Genomic DNA, 27,552 nt, shown 5'->3' on the forward strand with positions numbered 1-27,552 from the left:
ATCCAGATACAGTTGGGTTCATGTATTGAAACTGAAGAGGCTGCTAATATGAGCTTAGCCAGCAGAAGGCAGGAGAGCCTAGGGGACTATAGCAGACCCACTAAAGGAGCACAGGGAACACTTGGTTTCAGTTCCAAAACTGCTAGAAGCAAAAGGTAACCCATTCAATACAGTTATAAAATGTCACAGCCTTCCATTATTTCCTGACTACAATGCACCAAGGCCCAATCAATCAAGGCCCACAGCATTGTTGGTTTTGTCTATCTCCACACCAATTTGAAGACATGATGGGGGAATCTTTGGATGGAAAAAGTAAAAGCAAAATAGATCTTTCAGCTATACTTGAAATCTCTATACTAAAACCCTCTAAAGTTTACTTTGTAAATTCTTTAGATGCTTATCCTCACATTCAAGGGCTTGAGCAGGGTACTGACTAAAGTACAGAGACTCAGTTAAAAAGTATATTCAAGAGCTAGCTAAAACCCACTCCTTAAGGCAAGTCTGATCTGTATCTCCATTTCATAGTTCAATTTCATCATGAACTTGTGATGAGCTGAAAGACCACAGTTCTCATGTACAGCACCTTCCAGCTTCTATACAAGTGAAAGCTGTCTACATTTCAAGCTTGGATCCACTATAGAACTGAGCAGTGAAATTCAGATCCAGATTTCAGCCCCTCCAGCAGCCCAAATCCATGATTTCATTTTGGCTCATCTCAGTAAGACTCTTGGAAAGGGCATGTTTTTCCCTATGATGATTCAGTACCGTCAAAGTATGAATAGTCAAAGGAACCGGGCTTACCAGCTGCATCACTCAGCCTTAGTTGTTTCTTCAAATGAAAACACTCCTCACTTTCCTTTTCTATGTAAAAAAACTCCATTAGTCTATTTTTAGACTCAAAGTATCATAGTGAATCGATTCTGTCCTTCCAGTCATACAATTCCAATGACTTATGCAGAACTACGATAGATTTATATCACAAATGAAATAAGCTTAATAGAGTGTCTCTGTTTCAATTTGTACAAAGATTTTTCAAAAGTGAGTTTCACACCCACCACCACACAAACATCTTTGTGTATAATGCAGCAAGAAAAAAAGAGAACACAAATGAAAGGCCATCCCACTTTTGGATTTGATCCTTCAGTGATTTAAGAGTGGGAAGTACAGGTACGTACCTTCCATGTAATTTTGCTTCTCGTCTTTACAACTCCCTCTCATGCTTGCATTTGGCATCATTTCTGACCGTCTTTAGCGAGGAGGTAGAAATAGTCCAGTGATGTAGATTCAGCAGAAGCAGTGTCCCTGGATGTTTCTGACTTTCAGCATTTTTCGATCTTAGTTGAACTCTGCAATTCAAAAACAAAGACATTTGTTTGTACGACCTGAAGATTATCTCATCCTGTATTTGTTCATATATTTGTGCACTCACAATGCTTTACAATCATTTTAGGAGTGATTTACAGGATTTCTTATCCAAAGAGACAGGTATCCATCCCAGAGTGATAATAACCACATACCTTGGGGGTCTGGTAGCTTGTCGAGTACAGTGAAGTTCCTAGCAAACAACTCTCACGAACTCCAGCACTCTCTGGTAGCCCTAGCAAGGATTAACAGCTGAGTGAGCAATGGTTTCCTGGCAGTCTACCCATTGAAAAGGGTGATGTCTCCAGGCTAAAATCAAGGGTTGTGCTAGATGACTTCTTCGCTACTGCTGCCTACGTCCCTGCTGTGCCACCCTTTCAGAGGGACCGCAGAGGAGAATGTGTGTGTTCACTCCACCTGCATATAACTTCCTACTGCCAACACATATAGACAGACATCAATCTATCTGGTGGACTGGGAACTAATACAGCTGAGGTTTTAAAATCCATCCTTTTCACTGTCCCTGTTACAAAGGAGAGGAAAGGCAGACAGCTGGGATGCTGAGCAGCAGTAGACAAAACATCATTTTCTTTCCATGTGTGAAACAGAGTCAGGAGATGCTAGAGGAAAGCTGAACTACAGTGAAGACGCATTGCTGCTGTCCTTTTGCTGTAGAGATCCCCAAGGTTCAGGCTAGTTTGCTTAATCTTTGCAAGAATATATCCATTTCCTAAAAGGAGAACTGCCTGGCTCCGCGGTAATGCAAACAGCACATAGTTGTAGACACAGAATTTCATGAAGCAAGGGTCTCTCTAAGGAAGATTTTTGTGTCAGCCTGTGGTATTCAAAACACACCAGTAAAAGTGGCAACAAGGGCTCAACTACTGCAATAGTCTTCTATACCTTATCTAAGGAAGCAGAGTTGTCAGTGTTAGTTTAGGGACAAGCCTCTACCAATAAGAGCTTTTTTTTGTGGTCCACTCAGATATCCGAGTCAAATAAAGTAAAAGGAAAGAAAAAACCCCAATGTTATGTCTGGTTGCAGCCAGAGGCAACCTCATTGCAGAAATGTGTATTCAGTTATCTCTTTGCTCAGAGGTTAAATTACAATTTTAGTGCTTCTGTGATATTCTCAGCTCTGCAAAGCCAACACAGCCGTGGGAGATTGTGATTATGTTCTGACTCAGTCATCAACAGGGCTGTTGACTAAGTTCCAGTGGCACAATATTTATCACTATTTATTGGTGGTGATGCCTGAACTAGGAGGAAGCTTGGCTTTCAGATCTCATGGTCAGAGGTCTGAAGAAACTTTTTGTCCCTTGTAAACTGAGAACATTTGCTGAAAAGTGAGTAGGGTAACAATAAACATGGAGATCATGATGTAATCTCAGCAATTCTTTTCCTAGATGGAGTCACTGTTACAAAAACAACTCAGCGCCACAGATTAAAAAAAGAATAGTGACTGACAATGTCTCTAACACCGTCGTGAAGATCCTTGTCTTGCCTGGCCATAATACTAGTACTTGGGCAGTATAATGTTTCAAGCTGGAAAAGCTGTATCTACACCAAGTGTTCAAGGGGCAGGTCCTTACTGGAACTGGATGGAAACAGTAGCACTGTACTGATATAGCTATTCCTTGTAGAGGTATGATGGCAACTTCTGAACTTTCGGCAAAGAAGCTATTCACAGCTGGTTAATAACCTGATAAAGTCTCATTTCTTTACCTTTTGGGACAAACATGACAGCCAGCAAACAAGGTGCAGTGTTTGAGGTTGAATCAGGATTCTGCTAGTTCAAACATTTCAGGATGTTTGAATTTAGTCTATTTTCAAGACACAGGGAAGCAACACTGAGTGTTTGGAACTGCTTGTGAAATGCTGAAAAACATCTGAGGTGTTTGCAACAGGCATCATTTGATACGAGCTACTGAAAAAGCTTGCATGAATGCACAGGGTTCAAGGATCTTAACCAGAAACCATCCTCTCCTCTCTTTTAAATAGGATGGGGTTTTTTTTTCAGTAGCTCTCTTAAGTGCCTAGCAAGCTGTGATGAGGAGGTTAAATTACAGAGACTATTCCTGTCCTGGCACAGATTGAATGTCAACTTTTTTCACTAGACAGGAGCTGGGCAAACCAGCAAACTTGGCTGGGGTGTGTGACATCATTGCTGCTGCAATATATAAAGGGCCAGTTGGTTTCCCCACCCCCTTTGGGCTGGTATTTGGCTGAAATGTTGTGCCATGAGACATCGTGGTGGCATTTTGGCAGCATCCTAGGGAATTGCATAGCAGTTTGAAGTAAGCAGCACTGCATTCCCCTTCAGACTGGGAAGAGAAGGGAGAGGGAGGGAAGGTTTATTATTTTTTAAATCTTTGTGAGCTGCTTTCTTCATGTGATGGTCTGTATATGGCATCCATCCACACTCCAGCCCAAAACTTAGAGTCCTATGGTGACCGCTGGCTGAGGTTTATTCAGCAGCGTGCACTGCTTGCACACGTGCTGCTGCTTTAGGCTTCCAGGGGCTCATAATGACAATGAATACTTAATGTGTCTTGGTGTAGGAAATAGGAAAATCCCTAAGGAATCATTGACTTCTTTGCACAGATGCGTCTTTGTTCATAGCACACATAGGAGCTCCTAATCAGGTGAGAGGGCTGGATGGAAACAGGCCTGTTCAGCTCTGTGTCATCAGGCCAAGACAATGCTTCCAGCCCACGGCAGCACCTCGCTCACCTGAGTGGGGCTGGCTCCTTGAGCTCTCTTGGATATCACTGGAAAATCCTGCATGGCAGCAGTGATCAGTATATGAACGGCTATTGAGTGTGCTGCTGCCGGTCAATGTTCACAACACCACTGTGTTCACTGCACATTTAGGAAAACAGATAAAAACGTGTCAGGGAGTTAATGGTCACCTTTTGAATCCCTGTCAGCGACAAGAAGCAATAAGGATGCTCAGGAGAAATTAATAAAACCCTGTAGCCCTGGTGTAGAATACCCTAACATTCCTTGTGCTGGGCTACTTGGAAAGGCAAGGGTGTGTGGGCTGGTCGTATTGGGCCTCATCAGAGTCAAATGCTCTCTCTGATCTGCCCTGCTGCCTGGGCTCCTTCAGGCACACTGACCCTCTGAGCAGCCTTCGGGGCACATGGACCTAAGGGAGGATCACAGCACTCTCAACCAAGGAGAGGACCTGTCTGGCAAGAGAGACAGTAGTGTTCCAGTCACGTTTCCCTGAACTGTTAAGAAAGGCAACTTCTGGATTAGAGAAGGTTATAAGATGAAAGCTATTAACATTTCCCTCATTCAACAAGTTCACTTTCATCTATGCTTTGTGTTCATAAAGGCAGCCAAAGTGAATTCTCCTGCTTAGGGAAAAGGGAACCACTTTGCTCAAACACAAATACCTGCTTCAGCTAATGGATGGTGGAGAATTGGATCTGTGGGTGAAAATCCCACACATTGATGGAAATTACTAGCACAGAAAAAGGTGATCTCAGCTACTCCAGCATTAGATCTTTGATTATTACACTGGAAAGCAAGCAGAAGGAACCATGGGTCTGAACCAAACCCGTGTAGACTGGGTTCATTCCCCTTGAGAATTTGGCCCAACAATTGTGTCTCAAACAGCTTGTCCTGTGTCAAAGAAGAGGAGAGACTGTTCTTGACTTTGGGCCAACTTATGTTCTCAGTTACACTAGTATGAGTCTAGATTCATTCTACTGACGTCAGTAGAATAACTGAGAACAAAATCCGTAACTCTAAATACATGTACTTCCTAAGCTGACACTAGTGCATTATCCAGAAGACTGCATAAGTGACTGTAACCACAGTAACGTGAAATTCAACATCTCTAAAGTGCCAAACCTCACCCCCCTGTGGCATTCAGACTGACATGCAAAGGAAAGGGATTTGGAACTTATACCGCATAGCTAAGCCACCAAATCATGTCCTCTGGACAAATCTGATTTTCTAATCTGTATCACTCGCCACTGACAATAGCGAGTGATAAAGTAATTTTGTATTTGGGATAAAGTAATTTTGCCTTTCTCTGCAATATTCACAAGGCATCTAGACCTAAGAGTGGTATGGTAGACATTGTGCAGTCCCAGACAGGACCAGCAGAGCTGGCTGCCAATCTGAATTGCAATCCTGCGGACAATATAATCTTTTGGAAATGTGTTTATGTGTGCATGTGTGTGAGATGGGAGCACTTTCTCATTTATATTTTTTTTGAAATTTCATATGGAATAAAGATTCTAAAGAGAAATTTAATTACAAATGGCAAAATTTCATTCAGAATTTTTAAAAAAATATTTTAATTTCAGATTATTTCACTATGTTTACACTATAGGCCATGAGAAGTAGCATGCAATATATAACACAATAGTTAAAATACTATATCATTACTGTCCTTAAGTTAGAGAGTGTATGCTATTTAACATTGACTGAAACATTTAATTTTATTTTCTACATAAAACAATACTCTGATGGTATTGCAACAGACTGTGTGATCTTGTTTTGAAATTTCCCTAAGTAAATATTCAAATAATCAAAAAATATTTTCCAATTATCTTTCTAAGGGAAATGCCGTTAAAATGAATATGATTGTGATTTTATTTGTTTAATCAAACTACTTTCTTTTTCTGAAGAAAAAGAAGCTGAAGCCTTTTTTTCTCCCAGTGAGCTCTACTGAAGATAGGGCATTTGTTGCCATGGGAGATGGAACCGGGGACTCATTAGACTCACAGCACAAGGAAGGTTAGTGCAACCTAGTAGAAGCAGGAATGCAAGGAGGAAGTGCACCTAGCTAATGAATGTGTGTTACATATCCTGGTCTGTGTTGTTCCCCAAAAGGATGTGAAACTCTTTCAGGCCCCAGCTGGAATGCTTACCTCTTCAGCTCAGACCACAAACACTTCAAGCACTGGGAGATGGAGACCTTATGTGAAGAAAAATGGAACAGAGACTGCTTGTGACAACTATGGAGAATCATGGTAAGTCTCTCTACCTTTCCCTTTCTGGTTCAATGGCAAAGACCCAACAGTTATTTCCAGCTGGTCTCCGGACTGCCTTTCTCAATGTCCTCCAAATGCCCCATCCTGCCAAGAGGCCTGTCAAGTCTGGAAGAAGGAGATGTCTCTCCGAAAGTGCTGTATCTAGACTAAGGCTTTCTTGCAACTCCTGTTCACTCCTTCCATTACCTGAGCCCTATCCACTGACTTTTTGAAGAGTCAGTAACATGCAGACATGACGAAGGAATTCAAAGGCACAGAGCACGTGACTAAGGCAAAGGGCAGGTGTAGTACTTGACAAACATCACAAATCTATAAGAACCACAAGGCAAAGACATGATGCTCCTGCCATGACCTGAAGTTAGCACAGACAAGTGACTGAACCCAAACAGTGTATTTCTTGGCATTAGACGTCTGACTGGAAAAGGCCTGTCTGTAACTAGGTCAGTCATTATATGCTGAGATATTTATACAGCTCCCCAGTAACATGGTACATGAACACCTCGTGGCTATTTATCCTTACAAGCTCTTCCACTGCAAGCAGGATTTCTGTCTCATTTACAGATCAGCAGCCAAGGTCCAGCTTCAACTGTCTGATTTGCCCAAGATCACACAGGGCATCTGTGGCAGTGCAGGGAACCAAATCTATCTTTTCTGAATCTCACAAGAAGAGCTTATCCTTTGTCAGTTAAGGTAAAAATGTGCCTTCTCACTGTCCTTCACAGGGCATGGTTTTTAACATGAGTGTCTGCAAAAAAACCAACCAAACAAACCTCTTCAACTGAGTATGGTTCTGTAGCTCGGCATAGTACTGTACAGTGAAATACATCCAGATTTGCAGGTGACTGACTTGCTGTAAAGATCTCAGCTCCACCTCAGGTTCTTAATACCTACATCTCTTTGTGACCATGAAGATTCAAGCCTTCCTCACTAGTTCAAGGTGAAAACCGATATTGCATTGGTACAGCCCCCTTACTGATCACTGACAGGACTTTGGCTGATGAGATAGGCATTCAAATCCTTTCACTTAGTTTCAAGCAAGGCTTAGAGGATGAAGTCTCCTCAGTTTACACTTCCCGAGTGGGAGAAATGAGATTTTCTCACAGTAGAGGGAAAGTTCTAGAGTACCACAGCATTGCAATGGCTACAGAAGGGAGACGACAAAAGGGGAAGGAAAGAAAAATACACAGACAAGAAAAGAAATGTATTGGTTTGGATGCCTTGTAAAGGAGCATCCCAGACAGTCCCAGCCACTGTCATGGGAAAATTGTGATAATACCAGCAAGTATGTCAGACACAAGAAGGAAGCAGGTGTATTCTCCTCTGTGACCTACACAATGAAATCTGCAGCTAGCAACCAGACATGCCTCACTTCCCTTTCCAGGCAGGGGAATCTGAACCCATCCCCAATTAAACTGCACTCCTCACCAGCCCCAGCACACCACTGCCATCTGCACTGTCAAGTTCACACTTACACCATTTAAGCTTCTTGACAAGGAGAGTCTGACCCATACCCACTCACACAGGATACAGCCTCAGGAAATAACAGGCTTGCAGAAAACAAATATTATTCTTTTACTGGTAGTCTCACCTGCTCTTTCCTTTATTACTCCTGGATATTAACAAGGTTTGGACAAGGGTTTTGCTCAATTTCTTTTATATAAAGAAAATAATTCAAACCTTTTGTATGTTCAAAATTTTTTTCAAGTTCTAATTGGTTTTCTCACTCACAGAATTCCATGGGATATAGGGACATGCCATATACTGAAATATCTGTGTTACCAAAACCAAATAGGTATATGTACCAGAGATGGGGCAAGACGGTAGAGGCTTTGGTTTTCAAGTTTTTCTGGCTCAGGCTGCAGGGATAGAGCTATTTCTTGCATACACCCTGCTCTAGCTTTAAAGTGCAGTCAAAAGAGCTCAGTTCTTCAGCAAACAATCTGGCAGGGAGGGAAATACACTCTTATATACATGCCAGAGTGGATGACTCAAGCACACAACCATCCATTCACATAACATCATTCCTTGATAACAAACTGCTCCTCAACTATTTGTGAATATAACAAAGCCATTCCAGTTGAAGTACAAAAGCTGTGGCTTGCCTTGCTCCTGCCTGCTATCTGGAAGATGGCCACGGAACAGCTATCTACATGTGGAAGGACTTTGAGAGGGCAGGGGAGAGCCCACCCATCCTTGCCACCAGGTATTATCCCTGGAGGCCATACAATTTTTCTCCTTTTGAGGAGTAAAAGCCAGACAGGGTTTTTTTTCCTCTTGTCCTAAGCAAGATGAAAGCTCCCTCCAGTTCACTCTTCAGTGTGCAACAGGAGTTGTTCTTTTGTTTTTGTTTTTTCCCCCCTCAGGGAAATGCACACTCCCTCTTCCTATTCAGAGATTGATCCGCTTTTACAATTTAATGGTGTGTCTCCAGGGCAATTCCACATTCTTTCACAGTTAAAGCACATGCTAAGGCATTTCTTGTGATTATTCTGTAGAAGACATATACAAAAGACAGAAAGTAAAATAACAGGAGTTTTAAGCAGAATATATACTTGTTCCTTACGAAACAGAACAATGACTGGCTGAATCAGTCTCTCAGCAACTTCAGTGATGCTGTCATCACAGTGCTTTTCCAGACCACCCAAACCCTCTGAAGAACCCTGCAGGTAGGCAGTATCACCACCTCCAGCCCACTGTTGTCAGCAGCCCCTTCTTCCACAGCCCTTCTCCTCAATTCTCCCTCACATCCTAAGTGGTGATTCTAGCTACTTGCTTGTGGCTTCATTCAATTCACAAGCCCGGTCAAAGAATAATTTCTTAGTTTTTGGGAAACAGACTAAGTTCTAATGTCACTACTTCAAAGCAGATCAGTCAAAACAGTCTCAGTGAACAACCTCATCATGATCAGGAATGCTGCCCCGCTGTCCCAGCACAAACCCTGGATGCGGACTGCGGGGTCCAGTTCCTGCTAAGGATGTTGTTTCTTCTGCACCAATATCCCAGACGGTCCAGGGCACTTATTCCAATTTCTGCACAATGGAGCCCTGTGCTTTGGAACATACAAAAGATGGGGACGGGGACACACCTCAAGTACATCTCAACAGAGTAAAAGCCATCAGTGGTGTGCAGAATTGTACAAGGGTTTATAACGAAGCTGATAGGCAAGACAAGCTGACCTTAAAGTATGACATCTTATATCTGATCCAGGTAAAGGTGATAGAGGCACACGTAAGACTGAGAATCTGCAATAGCGGTAAACTGCCAGATACTGCTGTTTGCTGACTCTACATGTTCAGGTATAGTCAAATGTTAACTATACACCTCTCTTTAGGAGACTTTTCAAAAAAAACTGTAGGGATTTTGATCTCTATCTTTTGCAAGTGGAAAATATGAGTCAGGTGGCTTTTGTACCTGACTGTCATAGCCCATATTCCCAAAACAGCCTCAGGCATAGTGCTTAAACAACAGGGAAAGCATCTCTGAAACTACTGGGATGTAGCTATGTGAGAGACCGAAAATAAAGATGCATCACTATTTGACCTGCTTGGCTCATGAGAAGATCGGTCTGACTGTTACAGACGATTTAGATTAATCATTACTAGTTAATGCTTTCTTCTATATAATTATTTGCAAGCACAGGAGATGGATGATAAAGAAACCTACGATTATAATTAAACATCTGCTTTCTATACCTGTCCAAAGAAGATCATTTGGCAAGGGAACCCAAGGGAAGGGGAAACCTTACTTCTGGGGAAGGGTTGTCCTCTTATGGCTTCAATGCTGCCTCAGTTTTTCTGCAGCTGCTAAAAGACAGGGGTCTTTGTGGCAGTCTCTCTGACCGTACACACTTGAAAGCCATAAAAACCTGGCAAGCAGTAACATAGTCACAAGACACCAAACTTAATACACACATTATATATATATATATATTTATACCCTTATAGAAATGTAGGTATAAGCAATCACTGAGCCACCCCAAAATGTATGCAGGCTTGATTGAAAAGGAACAACCTTTTCTCAAGGGTAAAGTTCCCCTATCAGTGCACACATGCAGCCCTCACTATGGTCCCTTTCCCTATACACCACCTGTCAGCTGGCTCACAGATCTCTGCTCCCAAAACGCGACACTACGTCAAGCAATGTACGCTAGCTCTAAACGCCATGAACTCACCCTCTCTCTTATAGTAGACAACGTTCTGTGTGAGTTGGCACTCTGGCTGCAGGCAAGCCAGCGCAGTGAAGCCAGTAGCTAAAAACCACTTGCAGAATTTGCCTCTGCCAGCAACTTTCTGTGTGTGTAAAGTCAGCTAGACTAGAGAAAGCAAAGACTGATACAGATGAGTAGTATTTTCTCCCAACCTGGCTCATAGGGGTAGTTGGCTTTTTTCCTGGTTTTGTAGGGATTTATATTTTCATGGGCCTTTTCAACAGCTCTAGTAATGTAAGCACAGACAACACAACTATTTCAGAGAAGCAGGTAGAAATAAGAGGCTATTGAGTGAATTTTCCATGTGCTTTTGCTTTGTGCTGCAGGGGTACAATTACACCTGCATATCTCCACCTGGCTGTGGCCTTTCAGTTCACTGGTGAGTGCCTGTTACAACTGTTCTGGTAACTAAGTTGTGAATATGTATGTAAAAATCCTCCTAGTGACAAGCCTGGAAGGATGCAGAAATGTAGTTGTTTTAGGGTTCTACTATACTGGCAATCTTTTATTTGTCAGTATTTCCTACAATCTTATCCTTCAAGCACTTAATTGAGAGCATTTGCTTTCTACATGGCCAGTTCTCTGAAGAAGTGAAGGAAAAGAGCCATGGAATTTGATCCTGTCCAGAAAGCTTATTTTCCTTCTTATCTCATCTCACTTTTCCTTCTCCTCAGCCTCCCTCCTAGCAATGGCAGAGGACTGGTGAGGGAATCTCTTAACTGACACTCAGCATTCAGCATTGAACGGGCTGCTTTGGCCTGCTGCTGGAAAACTTTTCCCTATTCACAACTAATTGTATTGCCTGTTCACAGACCATTTAAAAAAGCATAAGGAGTTTGGCTTGTCAAGCTCAATTTTAATTATTTCTGTTCTTATTTTGCCGCTGAGTTGTGCAATTAGGCTAATAAAATGCAGTTCCTTGGGATGGCAGATTAAGAAGTTCTGCAACAACTGGACTCAGAAAAGCTTTATGCCATTTAAGAAATTTTCCAGTGATTAAAATTGGATACAAGTCACAGTCACAGTCATTTATAGTGGCCTCTTAGCACTGCCTTGGTATTTGAACTATTTTGCTTTTTCAGGCTCTGTAGCATACTAATTGCTCTCTATAAAATATTTAAATTATTCTCTTCCTATTCGTCCCAAAAAGAGAAACAAAAACACCTTCAAAAATGTCCCACACAAATCACTAAAACCTAAAGTTTTTACAAACTGCTTAGCTGTAGGCAGTAATCAACTGGAAAATAAAATCAATGTGTATTTGCTTAAAGTTGCTTACAGCACCATGCACAAGACAATTAAACAGAACTTCATAGCAATTTAGTGGTCTTTTAAAAAGATTATACCCCTTTACCAAATAATTATATATGTCATAAACAGTAATCACTGCATACTAATCTATATGAATGCCTCCTTCCACACACAGACTTTCAGAGATGATCCTGCATTTTTCAGAGCAGAAAATGTTGGACAAAATTAAAAGACTTTCCACCTCTAATCACTGAAAAAAATATATAAATACTGTTTGATTTCTCTTATCTGATCAACTACACAACGGATCCTTGAATGCATACACATTCACATGCTCAGAAACCACCATTTTCCCCATTTCCCTGCTTTAAAAACATTTCCCCCTTACCTTCTGAGTTCCAGCTTCCTGATTAGGGACAGTGCAGGGCTGCACTTTCTTCCCTTAAGTCAAACTCCCAGCACATTTTGCAGCAACCTGCTTACTATTAGCACTTCCTATTACTTATGTGTTTCAGACTCTCCTTCTGAGCATGGTTATCCTAATACAAAAAACCACTGAAAAATAAATAAAACAATAGAAGTGGAGGAGCTAACCCTTGAGCCCTCGCAGACCTGCCCAGCCAGGTGAAGTGAGCAAGGAATCCAAAGTTAGTAAAATGTATTTAAATAGTTATCGGGCAAGGGGAAACCAAACAGAGATCATGGTGGGGAAGAGGCAAACATACGTATTGGAATAACCATGCGGTGTCAAGTAACAGACAGATGAAACAAACAGTCATCGGCTATTTTTATATTCAGATTCGCCATTGGTAATGCTTCAGAGATAACTAATACAGAAAGTAATGCTGTGCGATTGGTTCGCTACTGCCAGTGATTCAAACCTTAAGCACTGCATTTTTGTATCTACAGGTGGGAGTCAAAATGTTTATTAAGGTCATCATTTAAAATACTGTCTAATAAGTATGCACATGAGTAGCACATTACTGTCCTACCCATGTGTTTTCATAAATAGCCCATTTCATCATCAAGGCTGGACAAATGTATCTAGTGCTCCTGGAGTAAGGACCCCATTCCACTGCCCTTCCAAAGCAAACAAGACCAGCCGCCCTCCTGGGAGGCACATGCTAGCATTAGGTTTCATCTGGTGAACTGCAGTAGGATGTTGAATAATAGGGGAAATATGACAAGAAGACAACAAGCTAAGTTTTTGTACTGCAGATATAAACAATGGATTGGACCCTTATGCGACAGTGAGCCTACAGAGCTCCTTATTGAAATCATGGGACTCTCTCAGGGCTCAGCATCATGCTGGACTTGAGCCACAGCCTGAAGCAAAATGAAAATCAGAATCTCCTGTGATTATAGCCCAGCTCCTGCTTCCATGTTAGTGCAGGGCTTCACATGAGCCCATTGCTCATTTGCATTTTAAAAAGAGCTGCTAATTACATTGCTACCGCATGAGATAGGCAAGAACCATGGTGGTAGGTAGGTGCTGCCTGAGAATCTCCAAGTACCAGGACGTCTGTGATGAACTAATCCTCCCTGTGAACCAAGAGCAGCCTAAGATTATTGGTCCTTAGAGGGACAATGACCTGCCTTCTCCAAAGCAACCTGCAGCTTTGAATTCTCCACCTGGGAGAACTGTATCATTCACCTTAGATTCCAGCAGGAAGAGTCTGCAAAGCCCACTCTCCTAAACTCCTGGTCTGGACTTTGTTGCTCAAAATCTTCTCCTAACTCATTCCAAACAGAATGCTGGTCTTGCCAAACATTGGGACACTTCCAATAACTTTTGGCCCCAAACCACTCACTCCCAACAGCTACACATGCCTTGCACCCATGACAACACATATTCACAAAGATCTGATGCATCGCAAATCATGGTACCTTAAAACCGCAACATTAGAGAGAGATAGTGCACAGTGAAAAATAAATAAAAGTTTGAGATGAAAACAGAAAGTGGAAAAGAAGTTTACAGGCACCCACTGCCACTAACGTGAGCAAAACTGTCTGTATTTGTGTGTCTGTCTCTCCCACACATTTCTAAATAGGAGTGGAATGTATTTCTGGAATACTTGTGCTAAAAATAAACCCATCCCTGCTGTCTATGAAGAGAGGCAGGTATAGTTCTGCTTTCTATAAGACCATGAACTTGTGAACTGCTTAGAGGCTGAACTGCAACTAGAAAGACCCCCGTGGAAATTGTAACTGCTAGTGCAGGAAGGGTGGCTGATTGCTTGGAAAATCCAAAACAGGCCTCTCACATGAAAGCAGCTGGGGGTAACACTATTGATCATGATGTGCTTTACAGACTCTAGGTTTGAAAGGACTCAAATCTGGGGATAGGCATTATGCTTATTCAAATATGATGATAATAAATACATATATTTGCAAATTCAGTGCTCAGATGAGACTCTGGGATCAGATGGCCTGTCATTAAAATAAAATCACTTCTGGGGGAAATTACTGAATAACACACAGCAAACACAACCCAGTGCTGCTTAGATGCTGTTACCCTGTTCTCAGGGAATTTAAAAAGCAAAGATTCCTGCTGTTTCCTTTCAGTGAGAAGAGAGCTGTAACAGATCACACTGAACTTTTGTAGACAGCTATTTGGACAGAAATTCAAAATTTATATGAAAAGAATAAGCAATTTGCACAAATAAGTCAATGGAACATTAATGTGTGTATGTTTAATGAACTCCATCTTTCACACATACACTTCATATGCTTGGCAAAGCTGACAATACAGGCATGAGAGCCTTATGCAAGAGCAGTAGTTTTCAGCCTTTTCTGACTTGTATCCCATCCTTTAACACTTTCTCCAGGGAAATAAATTGAGTTCTGCCCTACTGAGAGAGGGGTTTTTTTCCCCTTTGTTACCTTATCTGCAAATCCCACAGAAGCAGTACGCAGACCCCGAGGGGTCAATGGACTGATCATATGCGAAAAGTCCCTGGTACATGGAAACCAAAAAGTGGAACTGATTGTAAACAGAAATGAAAACATGCCACCCTAGACTAGGAAAACACAAACATCAAACTGCTTTGGTTGTAGAAAGCAAATGGTTTATAATTCTCATGGCATTAACAAGCAAGGGGTCTATTTAATAACCCATGAGAGCAATATAACTATATTGAGTTTTCAGTTGTTTGTCTGCAGCACTTTTTGCCCAGCAGAGCAGTACAGGTTCATTTCTGACCTGGCAGCCACAGACTGAATGATTTGTTGACTGTTATCACAGTCAGACCAATAACTTAATTTCTGGGCACATGAATGCCGAGCATCGACCGGACAGAGCAGACGTCATATCAGCTGAACAAAAGTAGTGAAACAAGGACTTGAACATGTCCCCTAGCAGGACGACACCTTCATCTGCTGTACACATTGACCTTCACGCTTTCAGGTATATATTGCTGTGCCCCACCTGAAGTCATGCCAGGCCTGCATTTCTAGCACCTGCATGCCTGTTCCTGGATGTGCCAAGGAGTGCAGCAGCAATACAGTACTGAGCAAGCAGTCATGTGCAAATCAGGTTCTGCTCCACCTGCCTCCTTGGGACAGCTCAAGATTCCCCATCTCATTTTCCAGCAAGAGGCCTCCACCTCCGTGGGACCTGTCTCGATGAGGAGGTGACTGCCAGTTTTATGCTATTCCTGCAGCACGTCAGCAACCCTGACACAAACGCCTTCCTTCCATGCTCAGGCTGAGCTGAACACACACCTCCTCTGATGACGGAAATATTCCAAGTTTCTGGGGAGAGGATGCTGCACTTTTCCCTCCTTTTCCAATCTTGCCATTTCACACCTTGCTGAAGGAGAGAGAATGACTGAAAATGAGTTGAGGTCTCCAGTTTTGCATTCTGCTCTAGCAGGCATTGGATTTGCCTGAGCATCTGCATATTTTCTACTAAATCTGAAAGCATCACTGATTCCTCCTGCAGATGAATTTTGTGCAAAAGCTCTGCTCAGACCTACCCCCCTTCTCTGTCTCCAGGAGGCAGCAGAGACCTGAGGGTCTTATGGGAGGAAGATGTCTTAGTATTGCTACAGGTATTTTCTCACCCAAAGGAGAACAAGATCAAGGCTACATTTTTTGCTCAGCACCTCCTCTTACCCAGCACAGGCTGTGCTGCATCTGGCATCAGGAGAAATGACAAACAGATCTCTGTTTTTCCTTCCTGTATACTCTTCCAGGTCCAGGCCCTTACACATCCAGGTTTAAAGCAATTTCTGTCCTGACCAACTCAGCTGAGCAGATGTAGGTGAGGACAGAAAGGTCCCCAGCACCTGGTAACCAGTAGCAGTTCTTTGGTCTCTTCTATTGGGGCCATTTCTCCGCCTTGCTGGAAAGGCTGTTTATCCACTCCTAATGCAATGAGACAGGTGCAAGACTCATCCACAGCCTCTCTCTAGGGCTACTCCTTAGGACTCAGACCTTGTCAGTAGCTGGAATTTATTGGTCCCAACTCTGGGGACTCCTAGAGCTCTGACAAGGACAGAAGTCCTAATTTTTGAAGCCCTTGGAGCTTTCTTTCTTTGTCCTTATTACAGCATTGAATGAAGCCCTTGCTTCATTCAAAATAAAAATGCTCTGCAAAAGGAAACTGTAGAAGAAATTGCAGCATGGTTCATGCAAAAAGAAATATTTCCTTCATTTAACCTTTCAGAATTTTAGAATATGGTCTTTAACATAGTACAATATCAATCCTGCCCTCAAAAAGTAGTAGAAGGTATTATTTTCCAACAAACTATGCTATGATTCTTCTCTGAAATATGTTTTTTCATGAAGCCAACAAACTTTGCCACATTTCAGCTTTGACTGCATTTGTGATTGCTGGCAGAGGCTTCACCGTCTTTTCTGTCCATCTTTTGAGCTCTGTGAATATGACCTTAAATTCAACTTTAAAAGAATTTCTACAGGCTGATACGCTCTTCCTGCTGCTGCCCCATCAACACTGCCTCAACTCAGCTGACTCAGAGATGACTCTTCTGGATTCTGGCCCTGGACTTTCACCCTAAAATTCCAGGAGGTGCCTGGCTGTGGCACCAGACTGAAGCTCATCAGCCCTATTACTGCTTTCAGGGACAGTATATAAGCTAGAAAGACTCTTAAAGACATGGTCTCAGTGACACTTTTGGCAGAGACGTCAGTCCCAGCTACTTACTTCCCTCAAATCACACCGCGTCTGCCCTCAGGAACAACGTCTTGCTTTTGCGAGTAAGACAGCCACCTCAAATACATTGATCTTATCAGGAGAACCCCCCAAAAATGCTTATGTATAACTGTTTCACAATTATACACTCTGCCAAGAGCGGAAGACAGATGCGGCAGAAAAGAAACTCACTACAGAAGTGCTAAACACCATAAGATGGCTAAATTATTCTGCAAGTAAAGGCTTTATCCTGCAAAGAACTGTTCTACCCAGGACAAATTTTCAAAGAGATTGCACTGTCTAAAATAGCCAAAAAACATGCTAACTACCTATCTGTCCACTGGACACCAATTTACTTTAGAAATCACTGTCTTCCAAGCCATCAGGAATCATCAGTAAAATCAGTAGGAACTGGTAGCACTTCACAGTTTGCAGGGGAGGTTCAGCCTGTCCCAGGACAGGGGATGAACCAGTTTGTCAATGAAAGGTTAAGAAATGAGCATGCTTGTGACAGTCAGATGAGGGAAAAAATGCCTGTAAATAGTCTGAGTGATCTAAAAATTAGTTGTCTTTAAAAACATTATATAGAAGCCAGTGACATTTAGAGATATTAGGGAAGTGCATTAGGCATTTTATAAACATAGCTATAATCCATCTAATTTAAGAAAAGATGTTCGAGGAATGTGGAGTTACTGGCCTAGCATAAATATTTCCTATTTACAAATCACAAAGCAAGAGCTAGAGACCACAAGCTAGTTAAAATAGCTGAATAGCAACGATGGGAAACAAGGTACTATTTTTAGGGGATCATATGAGAGGCCAAGCAGCTAGAAGGCTAGTCAACCTAGAGGTGTCACATGGTTGCTCTCAGAGTCCTTTGCACTGTATCAACCCACCACAGACAAGGTGAATTAGCCAGTATGATTTTTGTTCCAGTCCCCCCACTCCCATCTGGATTTCATGCAATACTTTGTATTTTACACAAGACCTTGGATGAATTTCATGGAATATTCAACAGAACCACTGGCCCTGCCCTGTGCCAGCTTCCTTTGCAACAAGGATGAGTTTTTAGCCATGTTTGCAGGACTGACTGTCCCCAGATTCTGGGGAATACCAATGTTTTACAAGAAGAAATTGTTATGCCGCAGTACAGCTGCTACTGTAGAGGTAGCTGCGGTTCAAATGCAGCCTTATCTTCGTGTGAGAAGGAGTCAAGAGAGAAGAGATAAAACATTAAAAAAATTGTTATAGGCTATTTAGTTTGCCCAGAGTACATGGGTTTTCATGTTGTGGTTTGTAGAATACACTTGCTCTGAGCCAGGAAGAGGAAACAGCGAAGAACAGCAGAAGTAAATATGACAATTTTATTCCTCATCAGTCACTTAAGTTTCAAAACATATCTGTATTACCTAGAAAAACTCATAGCACTGCAGAACGTGTTCAGAAACACTGGGGTGAGAAATGTCTACTTGCATGGTTTTGTGCTGGAGCACAAGCAGACAGTGAGGGGAAGACCAGCTTGGCTTAGGAGAGAAGTTTCAGTCCAGCTGCAAATCAGACAGTTAAGGAATTCAGATTTGCACTCCTTCTTTCTTAAATCAACTCTCTTCCTAGCTCAAAACCCTTCCCAGAGAAGAGTTAGTTCTGACTGGAAATCACAAAAAATTTTGAAAAAAAATATTTCAGTTTTACGTATCTTGGCAGAAAAACAGGCACCACTAGTATGTAAGCCACAGCAAACACAAGTGCCTAGCCTGCTTCCAGTCCACTAGCAAATCAGAGTGCACCAGTTAACTGTGAAAAGCAATATAGCTTTTTGCCTTTTTCCCATACCAGTAAGACAAGCAATTGTAATATTTTATTTCTAAAATGATATGACTTTAAGCCATGTTTAAAAGTAAGTAATCTAAAATTGGCATTCAATAAAACAGGAAGCATTAAAGAGAGAACCAGAAGTTTATGCCTAGCCTTTCAGAAAAAGCCAATGTGTAATTGTTCAAGGTTTTGCTGAATGTCAGAAATGGAAGATTAACAAGCCAACAGATGGTGATGCAGTAGAGATTATCAGTGTTTGGGGGAGGAATTAATGTGGAAACAGAAAGGCCAAGAACAGTTAGAAACCTGGTGTGAAAGATAGCAAATGTGCTTCTCTGCAGAACCGTGTTAAATAATGACTGAGAAGAAAGGAGCCAAATGAGGAACAGAAAGCAACCGCTGCAGAAAGCGAAAAAAGAAAAGAAATGCGGCAATCAGAAACTTAGCTCAGTTATGCAGATTTGCTGCAGAAATCAGTCCCAGCTCCTCTGCCTGCTGTACAGCTGGTCTGTTAACACAGCCCAGGGTCTGGCTGCAAGGACTTTGGCACAACCTGCCTAAGAAATTGGGTGGACAGAAAAATTAGGGACAGATCTTCATGCTTTCCCTGCAGCTGAACCTGGAGAATAGAGTCAGAGAGATATGTGGAATAGATAGGCAGACAGCATCAGAAAGCCCACTAATTCCCAGGCCTAAAAACTATGTCACAACCCCTTAAATAAAGATTACCTGGATGAGTCCCAGGTAGTTAGAGACTTCTCTTGGCAATAAAGAGGTTCCTAGGACTGAAATCCACTGCACCAAATGTACTAAAGTGGCTGGTATTAATAAACTGACAAATGCAAACAAAAGAATTCTTCTTTAATCTCATTCTATTAAGGAAAGGGCATGTGGCTTGAATTATGGTCATATAAATCAATGACTTCAGGCACTTTTTAAAGCTTTGTAGTCTGCAAAACTCATTAGAAAATTTATGCTGTCAGATATTTAAAGGAAAACATAAAGGGAATAAAAAGATAAATATTGCCTTTTAAAATACGTCACAACTGGTTTGCTTTAAACTTCACAAGGGCGTTTTAGGCAAAAAGATAAACATAAAACAAGTAATAAAATTATTATTGATGAAAATTCTAATCCTGAAAACATGTATGTGATTAATTATCTTCCTGCAGAGATCACAGTCCCTTCTCTTGGAACAAAACTAAACATGTTTGTAGAATCAGGGCTCTGAGCAAATCCATAATGTCACTTATACAGATATCCTCAGTGATTTCAGCAAAAATATTTACACACAATAGAGAGCACAGACTGAAACATTTAAGCACTGTAAGCTCAAAGTGCATTTTTATTGTAATCTTTTTGTTAGTGACAGAAAGTATTGCTGTTTCAAAATACAGGAGTAATTCCCAAATCCAAGGTGTATCTGAAATCCATTAAGAAAATGACTGTGTATGCAGGCTGGCCTGAACAAGGAAGCAAGTTTTGATGTCTCCACTAGATGACACTTTCAACAGTGTCCATGTCATTTGGGATCAAAAGTCCCATTGATTTCAATATTCCAACCCTGTCAAAGGACAGCAGCCCCTCAAACATTTCAACGTGATGCATAGAAGCAGGATATTTTGGAAACTGATGTTGACTACAGAAGCAGCCTGGCAGATATGGCTTTGGCAGCTTCAGTCAACAGAAACCCTTCCAGAGACATGAGTGGGAGCTGGAACATGCTCTGTTTGCTTACTGCTTTAAAAAGAGAGTTTGTGCTGTCCTCACAGAAGGGACGCTAATGAGACCTCAGACTAATCTTTTTTCCTGCCAACTTGAGCACAACAAGCATGAAACATCTCAGTAGAAAAAATATCTCTACCGATTCAGAAAGCTTTTCTGCAGTTGAGGAAAAAAACACAAAACTTCCATGTTAGTAATGCAAGACCAGAAAATACAAAGAAAATGAGGCACTGGTGGTGTAAATAGAAATTAGTAAAAATTAAATGTTATTTAAACAACAATATTTTTCAACGTTTTTCAACATTTGATGCTGTGATCTGGTTAATTCCAATGTCCTGATTCGCTTTTTCCCTTTCACAGCTTTACCATTTATTTTGTCATCAATGTAAATAATGATGGTCACCAAATTCTCACAGTCTTCAAAAATCATCTGTGGACTCAGGACTCACTGTTTCTGCAGGTGCTTCAGATACATGTCCTTAATTTTACTATTTGCGTTACGTTAGTTTGTGAAGTCCATGAGATTTTAATAATAGTCATCAAGTAAAAAAAAGGATTGCCCCTGTAGCCAGCACCAGAGAAAGCAAGCACCCAACCTTGCACTCAGAGAAGATTATCTATAAATCCAGGTCCCATGCACATTCAGTCCTGCTGCTTAAGACAAAAAGCCCCAACAACTGTCAATTTAAATAAAATTATGCTGCAAAACACACAGAGATTCATATAAAATACTCCTATTGGAAATCTTTCCAGACCTCACCTTTAAATATTTACAATATGCTGCGTAGACTCGCTCTTAGATTCACAGCAACTAAACTATATGCTCAAGGTTACACTGGGAACCTACAGAAAAGCCAGGAGGTGAATCCAGCTCTCTCCTCTTTTAGCATTATGGACTATTCATCAGCTTATGCTGAGTCCTAGATGGGAAAACCTCCAAGGGAGGATTTTTATTAGCACATTCTGCCTTCTGCAAATTACCATGCCATGATAATAATGCCTTTGCACTTCTGCCTTCCTACTGGTAGTATTTAGAAAGTTTCTATTGCTCTTGAGTCTAGAGCTGCATAAACAACAACAATAATTAATAACTTTTGCAATTATCTTCTGCCAAATGAAATCTCATCTTCAGCTTCAACTGGATAGACTCATCTGTCTTAAGTTGTTGTCTAGGGTTATGCACTATCTATTTATTGGTATGTCCCATCCCAAAGGTGGCTCTTTGGGAAACTTTGGATCTCTAAAAATAGAAGATATTATTATTACTATTATTGTTATTATTATGATGACAGGGAAGGAATGCAACAATTCACCCTCGAGGGACAGAGACACTCAAGAACACTTGTTTCAGCATTTGAATGCATGGACGGTTCACAACAGGTGATGTGAAGGAGAGAAAAGCTCTTGTGTAAAATATCCCATATGAGCAAGGAGATGATATTCAATGCACAGAATCTATCACACCCAGTACACCCTTTACAAGTTCAAACTGGCTGTCTAGACTCCTTTTCTCATCAGTGGAGGGCAGCAGGTTTGAAATACCTTAGTTCCTGCAGGAAGAGTCATAGTGTCAGGACAGAGATCTCATCTGGAATACTGTGTCCAGTTCTGGAATCCTCAACATAAGAAGGATACGGAACTGTTAGAATGCATCCAGAGGAGGCTACGAAGATGACTGGAGGGCTGGAACACCTTCCCTATGAGGTCAAGCTGAGAGAGTTGGGCTTGTTCAGCCTGGAGAAGAGAAGGCTCAGAGGAGATCTTACAGTGACCTTCCGGTACCTGAAGGGGCTACAGGAAAGCTGGGGAGGGACTATTCTTAAAGGCTTGTGAGGACAGGGCCAGGGGGAGCGGGTATAAACTGGAGAGGGGCAGATTTAGACTAGACATTAGGAAGAATTTCTTCACTATGAGAGTGCTGAGGTACTGGAATGTGTTGCCCAGGGAGGTTGTGGCTGCCCCATCCCTGGAGGTGTTCCTGAACAGGTTGGATGGGGCCTTGGACAGCCTGATCTAGTGGGATGTCCCTGCCCATAGCAGGGGGGTGGAACTAGATGATCTTTAAGGTCCCTTCCAACCCAAACTATTTTATGATTCTACGATTCTATGACACGGTCCTTCCTCCCCATGGACAAGAGATGAAGCCTTCCTGAATGGCTTAGCCTGGGCATTGAGTACGGAGACAGATAAAGAGAGGTGTCAGGACTCTGGCCACCAGAAAGGGGACTGAAATCCAATAAAGGCTGAGGCCTTCAGATCTAGGAATTACAAATGAAATGTGCACAGGAGGAGATGTAAATGGAGTAGGGATATTGGGAAAGTCCGAAAAACCAAGGGGAGAATAAAGAGAAAATTAGGTGCAACAAAAAACCCCCAAAACAGTGTTTTTCTTCTAAACTTTGCAGGTCTGGTCCTATTTCTGTTGACTCCTTGTGAATTTTCCAGAAAATATGAGCAGATTAAGATTTTATAAGATCAGATCAAAGGTGCCTAAACAAATTAGGCATCCTCCACTAAGGCCCTTCATTTCAGCTTTCTGAAGCAAACCACACTAAATTTCCTCTGCCTGAGAAGCGCTGTCAACAGTCCTGCTGTGTCCTCAGTGCTGGGCAAGCATCCTGCCTCCAGCCTGCTTTTGCCATAAGCTTCCACTTTCAGACATGAGTGTCATTCTTGACCACTGCAACGCAACCGGACTTTAGAGCTAGGCTAAAATGAGGAAGACAGAAGGTGGGCACTAAAACTGTTGGTAACTTTGAGCAAGATAGAGTGCCATCTCTTGCCAGCAACAAGTTCACATAAGCGAAGGGTGCTATATTTGACTTAGAAATCAGTCAGGAAACAGTGTTTCACTCAGAAAGATGAGCGGAAGAGATATATAACCAGTTGTTTTCACAGAGCAAATCAGCCCATGCCGACACCCTCCTTCCTGCACTGTGGTTAGGAGAGTGTGAAATGGCAGGATTGCGGTGGCACACCCTGTGCCAGTGAGAGATGCTGAGCAGTGCTGGGAGTGATATTCCCCACGTCTGACACCCAACTCGCCTCTCCTTGCCCCACAGCCCGCCAGCACTGTATGTGTTACAGCACAACAACATAGCTCCCCCTCCTACATAACCAGGTGCCTTAAAGGCCTTTTGGGCAGAGCCCATGCTGCTGACAGGAGTGACAAGCAAACACCACCTTTTCCTTAAAAGACAGGTGCTGTTTTCCAGTTAAATGAACCTTTAAGTCTGTTTCCTTTCACTGTTCTTTTGACAGCCCTGGAAAATGTGGGTGTCCTTAGTTCTCAGTATGCTGAGCCCAAGGGCTGGAGGGCAGAGGCGAGCGTGGCAGTGGCTTGGCCCCACTTCGGCAGCTCTCTGCCTGGAAGCATTAAGGGGGGTGAGCAGTTACTTCATCAAATGAAAAATTTGCCTTAACCGTACCTCATTCTTCTCCAGAAGATGTCTAACAATGGGCAAGTGCAATGCAGCCTATCTCTACCCAGCCACTGGAAAGACAACATCAATCAACCTCTCTCTTGTTTGTGTCAAGACTCAGGGAGCTCAGGTATCAGATAAACACTCACACAACTGTGCTGGAGTCAGCAAGGCCTGAAAAGAGGGTGTAAAATCAGTAGCCATGAGAAATGGCCATTAGCAATTAGGCTTCTGAGAAATACTGCTAGTTAGAAGATCTTTGATTAATACTACTAAAGACAAGAATCCCTGCCCACCAAGAGCCAGACACCTGCAGCCTAGGTAAAATGACAGAATGGAAACTTTATGCAGCCTCTGTCAAAGAGTCAGATTTTTTTGCAGCCCTCTGTAAGGGCTGCAATGTCCACACAATGGGACAGGCCACCAAATCCAGATGGATGCAGGTGGCATGGTTCAGCTCAGCCTTCCTCATAGTAGTCTGGCATCTGTCAGGATATCTCTCAGCAGGTTAGCCAAAGAAAAAGATGCCAGGAAGTCCTTTGTGCATCCATTCAACTTGTCTTTGCGCCAGGTGATCCATGCAAACGCCAAACCTCTCTCTCATGCAAACCCTATTATTCAGTGTCTTTGCAAGAACATCAGAAAAAATAGCCTATCTCTGACTGTGATCAGAATTATTTTTCTGCTAGTATTTATTGCATGGCCTGTAGTTCCTAGATTGTGGAAATGGTAAAAAGAAATTCTGTATCAGTTACCTTTCTACTAGGCTGAAAAATTCTACTTATTTAATCTCTTCTCACGGAAGAAGATATTCCACACTTCTGTACACTTCTAGTCTCTATACCTTCTCTGATCTACTCTTAAGACCTTCTTGAGGTGACAGCAATTACCACAGAGGGTATTCAGAATGGATTCACAAGTGTACACATTCTTGATCCCTTTCCCAGTCTTCTGTTTGCCTTTCTGAGAGCTGAGCACAAAGTAGACATTTTGGAGACATGAATCTAGCCTACTAGCATGGAGACACAGACATGAAAGCCAACACAGCAGTACACAGTAAAGCTTCTTGGAAAACCTGCTCCTTTCAGCTCTCTGCCAGACAGCTTCTCCAGGCTACTCTATGAGTGTGCACTGCATCCACAGCAAAGGTGAGTCCTCAGTAACTCCTGATGCCATGTGTGGAATATACCACCCAGTTTAGCTTGTCCATGGTCTTCTTAACTACTCCCATTCCCCATGCCTGTTACTAATCCTGGTAACTACAGCTAACAAAAACCTGTTTCTTTTTCCAATGATTTTGCCATTCATTACCAAACCCCCACAGCTATGGAGCACTGAAATCGTGGAATTTGCATTGGTGGAAACTGTACTACTGACACAGGAAGAGTCCTGTAAATGTCTAGGTGCAGGGATAAAGGAATGAGTCGGTTGAGGCAAGTTGTTTGCAAATACCTACAATTTAGACTGGCACTTGTGATTTCAGGGCTTGACCCTACAATCAGTATGAAGTACAGCACTTTTTGTCACACTTTGACGACTTGGCTCACAGGTACAAAATAAAATTGATTGGCCGTTTCTAGGACCACCATTCTAGGGCCCCTTAGTCCTGGAAGTGATCGTAGAGTCAAGAATATTACGTCTAGATTGCACTGAATTGAATCCAATCCCACTGAATGCCTTTCTGTTGGTTGCTCCTGGATTTTGGTTTAGCCAGATAAGACAGGTGACATCCTAGTAATTTAAGGGCTGAGGTTCCACCTTACCAAGTGAATTTTGCCAGTGTTCAGTGCACTGGGGTGTGTGCTGCACTCGGGTGCGCGTTGCAGGAATCTCAGCGTGGCACCTAGCAACCTCGCTCTGTCACAGGAAGGTCTCCAAGCATGCCACTGGCCGTGCTGTTCGAGAAGCATCAAGAGGCCATGTCCCAGGGTCTGCAGCAGCTCAGGCAGTGGTATTCACAGGTGTCTGTACCACAGACACATGCTACTGACAGCTGAAATCCTGTGGGCAAGAAATCGTGGCAAAACACCTGGGAAAACCTTCCTTTAGAAGTTCTTGTGTATCTGTCAGGTTCCTAATAATTTTCTCCCAAATATGGTCTGTTTCCTTAAAGTCAGAAACACCTTTCATTTGTGGAGTTAATTCACAGTCTTAACAACACTAGAAGGCAGGTTTTTGTGGTCAGATATATTGCAACATTAATAACTTCAGAATATTACATGAAGTACAAAAAGAAAAGAAGAGAATAATTTAACAGAAGAAGCCTGCATGGCACGCTAGAGAATTAAAGTGCCATTTTATTACACACACCTTAGAGTTAAAATTTTAATTTTCTTTTAAAAGATAGCAATATATCATTCTCATCCTCCATGTTCAAAAACACTTGGAGAAGATGATTTGTTCTTTGTTTTAATCTACAGGACAAACAAAGCTGTAGTCAAATCATGTTGACCAAATCCCTGCAATTTCACAGTTACAACAGAATTGTTATTATTGTTTGTATTGATTATTGCTTCATAAGTTACGTTTCTACAAGGATCCTGATGTACTTTAAATATGAATGAACGAGTCTTCCCTAGTACCGTGTGAGCTGTTACACAGTCTTATTTTATTAAGAGGTCACAAAGGAGGATACTGAGGCAGAGAGGGGTTACTGGCTTAATTTTCACAGGGACTGACTTTGAAGCAGTTCCTAAGTTAGTGGTTTGGCTCAGTCAGAGGCAGCCCCAGGAATTATTCCTGGCCCCTGCTTGGGACATGCCTCCCTGTCCAGATGTATGGCTGCATACATTTATACAGTACAAGTACAGTAAGCACTGCCACTTGCAGGTTTTGCTTGCTCTGCTGAGCCGGCACTGAGGAGCTTTTAAAAGTGGAAAGGCATTCAGAGGCATCTTTTTCTTTTACAAGCTGCAGACATTTGTCTCTTAGCAAAGAAGGTCACCAACCAGGCATAGAGATCTTGGTGGATATCACTGCAGCACACTTTCCAAATGGCTCCGCGATAGCAGCTATCCCCACTGCCTTATATTGCAGACCTGCAGAGCTATATTTGGAGACAGATATGGGGTTATGTTCCTGAAGGCCTCTGGTGGAGTAAGTTCAGAGTTTGTTGTCATGATGGACATGCACACATGTGCCCTAGCAGAGTCGAGGTCAGTCATCATTCATGAATATGTAGAGACCACTTACAATCCAGTTCCAACATATGGTAGTAACATGTGTTCCCCATCCACCCTGATTTCTCTCCAGTAAGCTGTTACATTTTAATGCCTCCATTAGCTCTTGGAACAATTGACAGCTTCAAGACTTTCTCTGCAAGCAGCTCCGATGTGGAAATGACACACAGCTTTCAATCACAAGCCGAATGGCTAAAGATTTCGAGACAAGATTTCAGTTCAAGAAGAGGAAGCCTGCCCAGTCAACCCTACACTTTTAATATAATTATCAATTATTCATAAACAACTATAAATGCACCTAGCTCCTGCAGTACCATTTGCCTTTGGAAATGCCCTTCCTGAAATCAGCGGTAGGTGTCTGGGGTTTTCTCTTTCAGTGCATCTGCACCTAAGGCAGGGTTGCTGGCCTTAATGTTTGTAT

The 27,552-nt window shown here is 42.2% G+C and overlaps 1 protein-coding gene across 3 annotated transcripts in view; it reads right to left on the minus strand.

Annotated features, from left to right (window-relative positions):
• Nucleotides 1–27,552, minus strand: part of C7H10orf71 (chromosome 7 C10orf71 homolog) — a 97,531-nt gene that overhangs the window by 16,110 nt on the left and 53,869 nt on the right. For 2 of the 3 annotated variants that reach the window (XM_054071392.1, XM_054071391.1), the window contains exon 2: nt 1,176–1,346. The gene's annotated coding sequence lies outside the window, so the exon portion shown is untranslated. Of the gene's footprint in view, nt 1–1,175; nt 1,347–12,223; nt 12,545–27,552 lie in introns of those variants that run through there. The other variant, XM_054071390.1, reaches the window with a different exon arrangement.

The sequence above is a fragment of the Cuculus canorus genome, chromosome 7 (assembly GCF_017976375.1).
Source record: "Cuculus canorus isolate bCucCan1 chromosome 7, bCucCan1.pri, whole genome shotgun sequence".
NCBI classification, from domain to species: domain Eukaryota; kingdom Metazoa; phylum Chordata; class Aves; order Cuculiformes; family Cuculidae; genus Cuculus; species Cuculus canorus.